This window comes from Styela clava, chromosome 1 (genome assembly GCF_964204865.1).
Source record: "Styela clava chromosome 1, kaStyClav1.hap1.2, whole genome shotgun sequence".
Lineage (NCBI taxonomy): Eukaryota > Metazoa > Chordata > Ascidiacea > Stolidobranchia > Styelidae > Styela > Styela clava.
The window spans coordinates 28,766,975-28,775,541 of NC_135250.1; the positions used below are offsets into that span (position 1 = coordinate 28,766,975).

At 34.6% G+C, this 8,567-nt stretch overlaps 1 long non-coding RNA gene across 1 annotated transcript; it reads right to left on the reverse strand.

The window, feature by feature from the left end:
• Window positions 1-4,655: 4,655 nt before the first annotated feature.
• LOC120334905 (uncharacterized) lies at window positions 4,656-6,534 on the reverse strand. The gene is made up of 3 exons (XR_005568575.2): window positions 6,392-6,534; window positions 5,525-5,749; window positions 4,656-4,939 (listed from the first exon to the last, which is right to left on the reverse strand). It is a non-coding gene; the product is annotated as an uncharacterized LOC120334905 (long non-coding RNA).
• Between the last annotated feature and the right edge of the window lie 2,033 nt (window positions 6,535-8,567).

The following is an 8,567-nucleotide window of genomic DNA, read 5'->3' on the forward strand; positions in this document are numbered from 1 at the left end:
AGACTGCCTGTGTGAGCCAAATTAATATACCCCTTGCCCATAGATTTCATTCTCCTTACACAGCTGTAGATGTAAAATAGGCGAACAAAATTAGTAATTCATATTGGTACACACACTTCTGGAGCGCCGTTTATATTACATTAATTTAGGTTGTAGGACAACGCTCCTTATCCTAATCCGAACATAACATAAACTTAATCTAAGGAAACCAATCACCAAACTAGTATCCGCATTAGACATACATCGAACAATTTCTTTCACACTTACGTCCAGTATGATGAGGCTTCAGGCAAGTTACTAATTCCACATATCCAAGAATGATCAATGTCGTGACAAACAAGAACCACAGGCGAAGAGTCAGGACTTGAGTCATTTTCAATGTAGTGATATCGTAAAAGTAAATTCGAAAACGAATCCTAATTCTGTTTGAATTAAAAATACTGATTAGGCAGTGCTTCTCAAATTTTTTGGGCCACGCCTTTTAATTAGTTTACCAAGTTTCGCCCCTTTCCTCAAAGATAACTAGCTAATGAAAGGTTTCAAATAATAGAGAGTGAAGCAAATCTTTTTTAATAATACGACACGCTGAAAATACGAGTACATAATATAGAATTTTAAACAATAAATGTAAATATTCAAAATCAGGCGGGCAAGATCAAACTAACATAAAATTTTTGTTTAGTTAGCTTCACGCCTTTTTTAAAAATTGTCTACGCCCTCTTGTGCGGCTCGCCCCACCGTTTGAGAACCACTGGGTTAGAGTAAGTTTCAGAAAACGCATATTTCCGTTTTATAACCATAACTGGAACTAGATCAAGTGTTTTTGCAATAAGCCACTGATAACAAAAAACTATTTATGTAAGTCTTTCTATTTATAATATCTTACTCAATATCTGAGCCTCTAAGGGGAATCGACATGCAGTTAAAAATTGAGATCTTCATAACATAATACTAACATAAGTTGATCTTCAATTTTGCAAACTGATGAAAACACCAAAGTGTCAGGAGATAAACGCTTTGTGTGTTGTGAAATCACGAAAATTTAATTGAAATACGGTCTAAACTCTAAAGGTATGCACGATATCATAAACATACACAAACATCGCTGTGCTATTCACTGCATAATAAAACCCAAAGCGATGAGAGAAATATGCTTTTAATATGTCAAGTAAACAAATTCAATCCAATTGTATATTTTATGTATGTGAGAGCTATAAATGATTTTATCTAATTTAAATATTTTATGGGTTTGCGGAAATTTAATTTCACGAGCCATAACCTAAAACAAACAGTCTTGAACACGCGTGCTGTAACGCTAAGAGATAAAGCTCGTTTCTAAGAAGTAAAGTATGCTTGAAACGAGGAGCATTTCAAGTGAAGTCTGCCAGGCAAAAAGTTCTGTTATATTAGTTATACAGAGTGGGCCAAAACAATGTTACTATTCTTTACAATAGAAAAACGGTAACATTTTTTTGGCCCTTCTCTGTATTTTTAACATAAGGTTATATATTTTTGTTATAAAGTGCAGTTTCTTTTTACATGTGCTTTCTGGAGTTTCTAGGCGTTCTATTTGCGAAGGATGGCTGATCTTCAAACCACTTAGCTCAGAGTGGTCCAAGATTGTCGGCTTCGCGGGCCACAAAATTATTTTTGCATTGTTCGCGGGCCACAATAGTGCCAAGAATAGGTAAACAGTGCAACACAAAACAACCACTTTTATTGTGCAAACACATAGTTATCAGACATAGCCATCTCAGGCTAATAGAATCCGCATTCGATTTTTAGTTTTCTATGATTCCTATATTGTTAGCATATTTTTCCGATCAAAAAAATAGAAAGCCAGATAATAATTTAGACTGCCAAGCATCTCATTCAACATCGCTAGTTGCCTCAGCTAGCCATAACACTATTCAATTCAGTGCCATTATTGATGTAACAATATGTCAAAAGATTTTGCTGATTAATTTTATTACGAAACAACACGAAATGCGATTTTTCCATTACTCTCCGAATGTGACGCGAGCCACAGATAATAAAGCGGCGGGCCGCATGTGGCCCGCGGGCCTGGGTTTGGGCCACTCTGACTTAGCTTGTTGGACACGTAGTGAACCTAGGAAATGTTCTGTTGTCAGGTTGTTGTTGTTTTTCCTGGAAAAAAAATCGCTTTTCTCTTCAACTACTGGACCAATTAGTGGTTAGAGATTGTATTTTTCTCCTGGAAGGATATTTATCTTTCGTGGTTCATATATTCGAACATATCTCTTTTGTTATTTTTTAAAACAGTTGCCATGGAGTAATTGTATAATATCGTGAATGTTTTTACTTGACCTTGCTTTGAGAAATCACAAAAAACTTTCATTCAATAAAATTGCAAATTATTTATATGGAAAACATTCAATATCATCTTATTGGATACTCAAAAAAATTTGAAGATTGAATATTTCTTTTGTAGGTGATCACAGAAGTAAAAAATAGAATTTTTCATAAAGATTTCTTGATTTTTTAAGGAAACTTGCATTTCAATAAAATTCTCGACGTGAACTGTTGTGATTTTGTTCCGATATCACACCAGTAAAATGGAGGTCAGATTTGTTGCTGTATTAAGTTACCCATAAGGACATCGATTCCACTGCCTATAGGTGGTGATTCATTCAAACATGAAGTGTTTTTTGGGGGGGGGGGTGTAGAGTAGAATCGACTGGAGTTAGACTCAAGATATAAGTCCAATAGTCCATACCACAGTCATGGAATAACTACCCTTCAATTTTGTATTCAATGAACTCAGTTTGTTATGATTACCCCGCCTGTCGTATATCGAGTCGTTTTCTTCCTTTAACAAGAGTGACACCGGGATATCGGATCGCTTTAATGTATCTCAAATTCCGGCTGTTGTTAGGATTCTATGTTCTACTTTTTTCCTCGGTATAATTCATTGTTAGACTTCATCTAATGTGACGCTACTCGATAACAATTAATGGTTCTTCGCGTATCCCTTCTCATAAAAATGCATTTTTTCAATCATGTTTATACAATGCGTACTTTCGGCATGTGAAAAAATGCACTACTGACTGACTGACCGACTTAAAGTAAATAGAATAACTTGCACACGTCATCACTTAAACTCCTGAGTGACTCCACTCAGTGATTGACTCGATTTCTTACTCGACTCGAGTTTCAGTTTACCTGTGACTCGTCCATCACTCTAGACTCGGGGTCTAGAGACTTCCACTCAGTATCTAATAGAATGAGACTCAAGGACAGAAATCATCGCAGAACAGTGAACAAACCACAGTTTTTGGTCAGCATGATAATAAGATATAGATTCTAAATTTATAAGTTTATATTTATAGACGTTTTCTTGGAGATTGAACGTTTTCGCGACCCACAAGGTCACGAAAACAAGGCAATGTTTAAAACAATGCTTGTAAATCGGTCCGAGCGAAAGAAAAGTATCTGAGCGTCTGCATGAATTGCAATTGTTACGTCATTGTTGACTTATTGCTGATTAGTATTGATAGCAGAGTTGCTCTCAAATAAATGTATATAATTTTATATTTGCGACTGAAGGTGTCAGTAGATAGCCGTTGACGGCGACTTGATGTGATTCAACACACACTGTTAAAAATGGATAGTTGGAAGAGAATGATTTATTTCCGATCGGAAGGGGGAGGGCAATGTTTCAAAGTCAGAAAGGTCGACCGACCCCTAGGAAAATTTGGGAAGAAAAAATTATATAATGACATCTAGATTGATTTTTCAAGTTTGCACATTTTAGATGTGTTGGTTTAGGTTTTACATTTATTGTTCTACTTCACATGAGGGAAGTTGTTATTTGATTACGTTTTATTAACGCCGTAAGTTGGCAACATTTCCGGCACTTCCAGATTAGAGTTGAGTAAGTAAAAAAAATCCACTTTGCTTTTGCGTCGTTAAAAGGGTATTTTACTATATTTGACTCAAGTAGTGGAGTATTTGCGCTATGTAATTACCCCGCTAATCTTGACTTAATTATATTTTGTTTTCACAAAATTTGCAGATTTTCAGTAATTTCGGATTGAATGGGATATATATATATATTGTAAATGACGCTAGTCTTCAAAATATGAAACGGATTGGGTTTGGAAAATATGGAATAAAGAACTGCATCAAACTAAATACTATTTTAATAAAATCAACTGCATATATTTTATCATTTTTCAATCAGAGAGTGTGATCTGATATAATTTATAAAATAAATAAATGGCTTAGACCTTAGAACCGTACTCTGGAATAGGTTCGATTCCATTGCAATTTAATTTTATCCGTTTTCTGCCCAAACACAAACTCAGCTTTTATAATTCGGATCAATTTACAATCGAATGTTTTGTATAATCTACAATGCAGATTACATTTCGAACACTCCTATTTTCTACCGATGATTTTTCTATAGAACTGTCACAATTTTCCCTTTTCAAACAATTCAAGTTAGTTATTCAACACGAAAACAGGTTATTCACACTAAGTTTATTCTGTTTGTGTTACGGTAAATCAAATTTTGCTCAAATGTGTTATTTTGATTGCCGAAGTAAGACAATAAAATGACCTTTTTCCCAACTCAACTCCCTATCCCCGGAAAAAACTCGGAAACATTTCTTTATTTACCTGCACAAAGCATGTTTTGATATTAACATTCTGAAAGTAGCACGGTAAATATAAATGAAAATTCATTTTGTGATAAATCTACAAATATTCAACAAAAAGTAAGCAACTTGGCAATAAATTCAATAAAATAAAGAAACAAAGAAAAAGTTCAGTAAGCTTTTATTTTGGCAGAAGAAAAAGTATTAATTTGCAGTTGGATACATTCTGCTCTTCGCGTGAATTGCAAGTAAACGTAGTTTCATGTTTTACAGCAAAGCTGAATCTACATTCGTAGCTCACAGGATCCCGAAACCAAGACCTGAAAAATAAAATGTGTAAATTTAACTATTATTCCACTGCAATTAATTTTTAACAATTCAAACCTGTCGTCAATGTGAACAACACGTACTGCATCACATATTAAATGATTTGCGTACCAGACCAAGGTTTCACATAATTGGGCCCAGGTCCCTATAATAGGGGGCCATGAAGTGGCTCCTAGAGGAGCAGGGAAAAAGTCTTTCGCTAGATGTCATTGACAATGACTGCATTATTTTAAGTAAATTGACTGGGGCTTGTTTCATTCTTCGACTGCAATAAATTCATTCTTACTTTCATGTGTTGGCTTCATTATCATTATTTGTAGAGCCGCGTTGAAAGCAAAATTAGTTATTTTCATAGAAGACCAGAAATACAAGTCTTTGAAAGGGGTCAGTGGAAAAATTTGGAGACATAGGCACAAACATAGGCATAAAGCAAGTGCAACAAATCACCCATCAATCAAGTTGTATTAAATTTCTTAAAAAAGCCGAAACCTTCAAGAATCGAGTTCATCTTCTCGGCGTATTAGTAGTCGCCTGCAAGTTTAATTTTAAAAGTTTCCAAATTAAATTTCGTGACTCACCGACTCTATTACTTTTCTTTCCCGATGACGCAATTGATGACGCAGTTTTTTTCGTCATTGTCAATATAAATCCAAGCAGTAATATTTTCAAAACAGTTATAATAGTGACGGTTGTTTCTCTCTTCTGCATATTTGGCCCGGTGTTTGCTTTGCTCATTATATGAAAGAAGAATCTAGTTTCGACCACGTTTCGATCTTTTTTGATTGGTTAAGATACCGGAACTTCTGGAATCAACGTATCAAATGCCAATCAATGTATGAAGTTCACTTTGTGTGAGAATATTCTAATATAAGGCTAATTAATTGTATCTAGGCATGAAAAATAAAAATAATTCAATGAAACATTTGTCTAACACACTTATTTTGGACCGTCCTATGTTTTCAACACTTTTTATTAAAAGGCTTTTGAGAACTATGTCTCACATTTAGAATTCTTGCAACTAAAATTCTCCCGATATTTTAAGCAGATATGCTAATACAATAAACAACACAAGACAATTCCGTCAAACTACAGCAAATAAAACGTAAACAATGAGACTCCCATACAAAAAGGGTTACCAAACTAACACCATCATCAGAATACATTGGCAACATTGAGAAACACCATATTGACTACTACATCACCTCAAAACAAGTCAAATATTTGACCCGTGATCACTGACCCATAGTGAGGGACATGTCAAACTTTTCTGCTGCCCGGGGCGAATTTCTGATAATGATGACTCTTATACCCAACTTCAAAAATAATTTGGGGGATGAACAAAGTATAGATTTTGTTATATACGAAAATAAATAAATAAATATCAAGTGAGAGTGGAATATTTGTTTTATTATTATTCAAATCATCAAACTAAGCTACAAACTCACTCCTATAAGTGCTGCCTCGAAGGGTTGCCTCCATGCCCCTTCTTTCCCCTGCCCATAGTGAGCTCAGAAATCAAATAGTTGACTCGTAATCACTGTTGTAAGCGATTGGGCTAAACCTACCGCTATACAAATTGGGCCAGAAATTACAATCATATTAAAATGCAGTGAATGTGCACTATACTCGAAGACCAGATAAACCGAATTACAGCACACAAATATATGGCCCTTGCTTACTGTGACAATCAATACAGTACTACTTAATTTTATTCATTCTCTTTACACAATCAGGTTTCAATTACTAATCAATCAATTTTAATCAATTATGTTATGGGAATCAGGTGACAGATGAAATTGCAACTAATTTGAAAACCGATTGGTGCAAATAGATGTAAAAAGGTCTTGTCATGCTGCAATTACAGAATACGCCGCGTCATTATTTGTAGAGTAGCATCTCAAGTGTGAGGCTATCTCGGAAATTAAAGTCTAATGCCAATACTCCACTTTTATCCTAAAAGTTGAACTAACCTAACAAATTAAACGAAGTTTATATATTTGAGGACAATTATTCACTTGTTCATGTTATACATCGTCCAGTTCAGGCCTAAATGGCGCAATTCAAGATTCTCCATTAAATTATACTTCTGAATGCTTATAATACGAAGCAATAGTACGACCCTCTATTTTGAGGCTTCGGTAGCTATTGACCGTGGGTCTTAGCGACGCCCTGGAACTGGACAAGCTTAATTTTTAAGCGTGAACGCTAAGCACCCGACGCATGTACTGAACCAAATTGTTATTTAAAGTTATCTTCAATAGTTTAATTCTACTCAAATAATAAATGTTGAACTAAACTAATAGGTTGATTAATGTTGATATTTTTAAAGTGTTGCAGCTTTTTATTATCTAGAGATGGCAATTTTCAATGGTTTAATGTTTTCTTTAGTCAGATCGGGCTTATACATCGCATTATACAATTCCCCATCTCAAGGAAAATTCTTTCCTAACAATGTATAGGTAAAATGATTCCAAGAATAGTTTCAAGTATTCAAAAAAAAAACGATAAAGGCAAATTATACTTTCCAATGATGAATACAAACCCACTAATAGTCGCTGTGATAGTTTGGTAAGTGCATCACGCATAAAAGTTTTGCGGGTTCAGTTTTTAAACGTGAAAATCAGGCGCCCAACGCATGCTCAAAACCAAATTGTTATTTGAGGCAAAATCATTTTGGTAAAATAACTCGATAAAAAACAACAAGAGAGATGGTCGAATATATAGACACGCAGTACAAAACGTATCGCAAAACTTCACGAATAACGCCAGCACGCCACCAGGTGCGCGATTTTTGGTCGATTGCACATAAAAAACGAATACTCGATAGAAAGTTTTGAAATTGATAGCCTTATAGCGAAAAATACAATCTCCATCCACTGAAAATTTTAAAGCAATCGAACCAGTAGTGGATGAGGAAAGCGATTTTTTCACATCGAGAAAAAGAGAAAAGGAAACACTAACATGATGATTAACAACAACAAAATAACAAAACGACCCATAGGTCAACTTCGTGTCAAATAATAAGCTAATATTCTATTATTGCTGCACCACGATTTTTTGAACTGTTATCTTAAGTATGTTCATCTAAGGTCAGGGTATTGCCTCACCATGTTTATCTAACTGATAGACTAATAAACTAATACAAAAGACTAAAAACTAATACAAAGTAAATAACTAAAGTTATTCGGACCTAACATATAAGGTAAATATGCAAAAGTGTGAAGTTTTGAGGAAAAAACCCCTGCCACGTTTCAAAATAACTACTTATTATCCAGTTGGGGTTAGAATTAGGGATTTACAAATTGGAATTTCCAGCGCGATATGCATTCTTAACCTTAACTGGATAATTGCTGATTTTTTTTATTTTGAGCATTGGCGGTTTTTTTTTTGTCGGTGGGTCTGTACAAAAAATCAAGGGCAATAACCTCTTAGTATTGGAATATTAAATATTCTTTGGAATAAGGCAAATTTCCTACAAATAAATTGACCACTGACCGCTTCAAAATAAACATTTTTTTAAATTTCAACTTAAAATTGAATACGTACTGAAACGTCTGCCTAACTTACAAATCCACCCGCATCCGTTACCAGCATTGTTCACTGTTGATACGTTTTATTACG